We start from the raw sequence: 5044 nt of genomic DNA on the forward strand, positions 1-5044 counted from the left end.
AAGTTTCTATAACCATGTTAATGTCTATTCACCGTCGTCGTAATTACGTTGAGCCTAAGTATACTATCAATAACATGCAGATTGCAACAACTAAAACTTTCAAATATCTCGGTGTGCATATATCCCGCGGCCTAACGTGGACTTGTCATGTTAACCAGATAATAAACTCTGCTAATCGTGAGTTAGCCTATTTACGTCGTAACCTTTCGCTCGCTCAGCCTTCTATTAAACAGCTTGCTTTTCAAACATTTGTGCGACCGAAGCTGGAGTATGCTAATGGTATTTTTGATTCGCACTACAATAACCTTACTAAAGCCCTTGAGTCGGTTCAGAATCGCGCGACACGTTCATTATGTCCAATTATTTCTGCAATGTCAGCATCTCAGCACTAAAATAGCAAATAAAAGTACCCCCCCCCCCCCCAAGCTGAGCGCCGTAGAATAGCACGTCTTAACCTTTTTCTTGAATTTTTCCATTCCTTGCCTTTCGATAACCCCTACATAAATAGAGCCCATCGCATCGCCCGCTTTCGCCATCAAAATACGGTGTATCCCCCAAAAGCCCGTACCGTAACCTTTCAGCAATAGTTTTTCCTACGTACAGCACGAGACTGGAATGACCTGCCCACTGAAGTTGCCACTATCATAAACCCACAAGCATTCAAGCGGTTCATCGAAAACCTCTCATCATAATTTATTTCCTTTGTTTGCCATAACCACCCTCTCCCTCATGTAATGTCTCGATTGAGACCTGTGAGGAAATAAATGAACCAATCACGTTCTGAGATTTCGTGGGGTCTGTTACTACCCTTAGATCACAGCGCTATCTGAGACAGCAACAAGAAAATAGCAGATCAGCATTGAGACTTGTAGCGCCATCTACAATGTATACATTCGTTCCCCTATATATGTTCCGACAACAAAGGGCACTCATTCGGGGACAGTTGTGTACCGAATTTGGTAGGCAAATGAAACCCTATGGGTTGTGGTAAAGGAATAAAACCACAATTAAATAATAGGTAACAGTGTGTACACGGAATTACTCATTGAAGCGTTATTATATCGCACCGGAAGCTGAATTCTAACCCCACCTTGACCCCCAAAACGACGCAAAATTTGTTTGGGACGTATCTTGATGGGGTGTAACTCGACATCGGGCATACGTGCATCCTAATTTTTCTTATAGATGGCGCTAGGCGTCCATCGCTCCTCTAGGTGGAAAAGTTATGTTGCTTTTCCGAACCGCTCAGGGTTTTCTTCACAGTCCCCGCTGGATGCGGAAGACTTTCGTTTTACGCATGCCCAATAAAGCTAACGCTCGTTACTTCAATGTCTTCCAGATAATGGCAGCCTTTTTTTAAGACCGTTAGCTCTTACCCATCACGATTCGAGAATTTGTGAGCTCTGCTACATACAACCCTTACATCACAGCGCCATCTATGGCAGCAACTACCCATCACGTGTCGAGATTTCGTGGTGTTTACAACCAACCTGTAATCACAGCGCCGTCTGAAACAGCAACTAGAAAACAGCACATCTCGCATTTAGACTTGTAGCGCCATCTACAATAGCACTGTAGAAACAACTACCTGTCACGTGCCAATGCCGACGTCACGGTCGAATGTGCTGAATAGAGGTAGGAATATGTCAGTTTGACGTCACGCGACAAAATTGAGCCATAGATTCGCTTTCTTCAATTCAAGATGGAGGTCATAAAAATTGGTTGTGGTCGCCCCTCCCTTTCTCCTCCCATCCGTTCACCGCTCTCAGTATGACGTCATGAGACAAGACGGCGGCATATTTTCGGTTTCTGGAATCAAAGACCGCCGTCAAAAAAATTGCTTGCACCTTCTCATACCTTCTGCCCCCCATCGACCCCCCCCCCCCCCCCATCGCTAAGAGCCTCGTGTCGCCTACCTCAATAAACAGGGGTTTCTTAAGGATAACAACCCTTGTCCTGCACTTGCTGTAGTCACTGTATACCGCGCACCATTCAATAACTAAGAAGAATGCCACTGATTACAAATAACTTATGGCTTTTGCGAACAAGAGGCACAAGGAGGGTTTCAAACCACGGCTCGCAGCTTTCTGTTTTCCGATATCACATTAGCCAAATTTTTAAACGTTGACGGCGCGAAATATATTTCAACGCCTTGCCCACTATAATTTTCGTATTATTTCCCGCAATGGCTACATGAAGAGACACAGGCTCTCGCAGCAGCCGCAATTAGACCACCAATGCTGTTATAACAGAGGTCTGGCTATAAAGGTTTAGCCTGTTTGAAATCTGATCGCCGTTTGCTAAAGATTATTAGCTGGCTAATTGGTGTTATCAGACTGTGCAAGATAGAGCTTGCTATACGTGTAGTAGCGTGAACCGGAAAGGTATGGAGAGTACGAGGTTGAGGTTGAGGTTGAGGTGTTGAATGCTACAGGTGGGGTTAGCCTTGCTTTGTCTGCCGGCAATTGCTCCACCGCAGCGTCCCTTCGATATTAACAATGCCGCATCTACCCCGCTAAGCGCCCAGTCTCTTATAATAGGACACATTCTCTCCCGCAGTCACCATCTATGCACACAATCAATCCACACAGTTCACATCACAGTCCACTCCAGAAGTCACCATCTATGCACATATTCAGTCACACTAGAACATAGGCCATTGTAGTGCCACACTCCATACACACATTCACTCACAGTATAAAGTAGTCCACTCCGGAAGACACCATCTACGCACACATTCAATCACAGTAGGCCATAGTCCGTTCCTGCCGTCGCCATTTAAAAACAAGATCCGTGTTCTGCAGAAATGTTAAAAGAAGGCGTGCAGCCTCACTTCTGCATGTCTGGTTTCCACTCGGGTAGACAATGTCCTGCACTGTGCTGTGACGGGTTCCTGTCTTCTTGAAGGAAGCGAATATCACATGCCTTGCCGCGTTGGACTTTGGGCAGTGCATAACATAATGTTCGATATCCCCGCACACACCACATAAAGAGCAGAGCGGAGACGATGCTATGCCGGTCTTATGCATCCATGCAGGAGTGCGAGCAGAGGCCGTGCGAATTCGATGTAGAAGGATCGCCTGAGATCTTCTCAGTCCCTTGGTCACACATGGCTTGTGGGACGCACTCCACAGGGTACTGAAGTGATCGAGCACCGTTTTCCTGCAGAGACTTTTACCATCTTGAGGTACTTTTTTTGGTGGAATCCTTGAGAGAGCTTTATGGGCGAGACTGTCTGCCACCTCATTACCGTTGACTCCTATGTGAGATGGCACCCACTGGAAATGTAGAGGAAAGCCTCTGCTGTGCAGATTCTGCACCAAGCACAGAGAGCTTAGAGACAAGGCATCAGTAGGGGATCCGCGCTCTAACCTCTCAAGCGCAGATTTTGAATCAGTTAGGATGACAACAGGTTGAGCCGGACAAGAAGAACTTCCGCAAAGCCGCCTCAATAACAACACTTTTGGCCGTCATGGTTGATACGACAGCAGTAAAGCTTACAGACCACTTACAGTACAAAGAAGGAATGCAAATGGCCGCTGCGCTAGCTTGTTTGACCTTGTCCACAGAATCATTCACGAAAATTTGAAGATGGCGGGCATACTCTTTCTCTATGTGTTCAAGTACGAGCAAATGCGTTGCTGCAAAAGGCTAGAAGCCCTTTGCGCTCACGTGGGGAATTGCGACCTTACAGTCAAGGGTCGGAAAAGACCGGGGGATTTCGACCGCTTCCTTTGCATTCGGACATTAAGGCCTGAAGAGCTAAGAGTATTAAGTGTCAAGTAGGCCTTCGACTCATATCTCTTGCAGAGCCGCTGGAGAATGGGATCGCCAAGCTACCGTCTCTCCTAGGCGGCCAAGATGCATTAGTAGTGTCTGGGAAGCGACAAGACTAAGAGGTTTCGATAGAGGCTCATGAAGTACTGCCTTGTTCGCAGCCGCTTGAGGAACTGCAATGGCTCTTCTTAGGCCCTTTCTGTGGACAACTTCGAGACGTTCAGGCTGTGATGCCGAAGGTGAAATTAAATGAAATTGATACATTATACGACTGACCGCCAGTGCTTCATGAAGTTTGACCATTGAAGAAGGATGGTTTCTCCATTGCTCACGTGCAATTGTACGGATCACATTGAGACGAGAAGATATAAATGAAACAATCGCGTCTACAGCTTTTCGCCACTGTAGACGGGAGTCAATAATGACGCCAAGGAAACGCGCGTGGTTGAATTGACGGATGCAAGAGTGACCGAGGTCTATCTTCAACCGCGCTTGACGTCTTCCTACACCTGGAAACAGAATAAAGCCGGATTTGTCCACTGACAGAGACTGCCCCACACCTTGAAGGTAAGCTTGTGCCGATAGTATAGCCTGTCCAGCTATCGGGGCTAATCGCTTGTGTTGGTAGCCAGTAATCCAAATACAGATGTCGTCAGCATAAAGTGACATACGCACTTGCCTGCAACTTTTTTTTAACGAATCGGGTAGGCCAGCCATTACGGCGTTAAAGAGCGTGGGGGAAAGAACACTTCCTTGAGGCACACCTCGTGACAGAGCCCTTTCGGTACTTAACGTACTCCCTAACCGTACACGAACCGCGCGATCACTTATAAACTTGTAAATGAATCTTAACATATGGCGCTGTATGCCCATGCCTTGCAAACTGTTTAGAATTGAGCTCTGAAGCACGCTGTCGTAAGCTTTCGCAACATCAAGAAAAATGGCTAGGGTTGAAAGGCCGAAAGCTCTCTGGTGTTCATTGTGACTGATCAAGTCTGAGACGCTATCTTGGGCACTAAGCCCTCGGCGGAATACTGTAATACAGGATGGCAGTGCCTTGATGTCCTCAAGCCACCATGATAAGCGTTCATTTACCAGCTTCTCTATCAACTTAGCTACACAGAAGGTCAATGACACTGGGCGATACGAGGCAAGGTCTGTCATGTCTTTGCCAGGCTTCAGTACCGGAACTACATGTGCCACCTTCCATGACGGAGGAACACCGCCAGTCTCCCAAACTCAATTGATGAAGTTGAAGAGCTCTTTT

The sequence above is a fragment of the Amblyomma americanum genome, chromosome 5 (genome assembly GCF_052857255.1).
Source record: "Amblyomma americanum isolate KBUSLIRL-KWMA chromosome 5, ASM5285725v1, whole genome shotgun sequence".
Classification (NCBI taxonomy): Eukaryota; Metazoa; Arthropoda; class Arachnida; order Ixodida; family Ixodidae; genus Amblyomma; species Amblyomma americanum.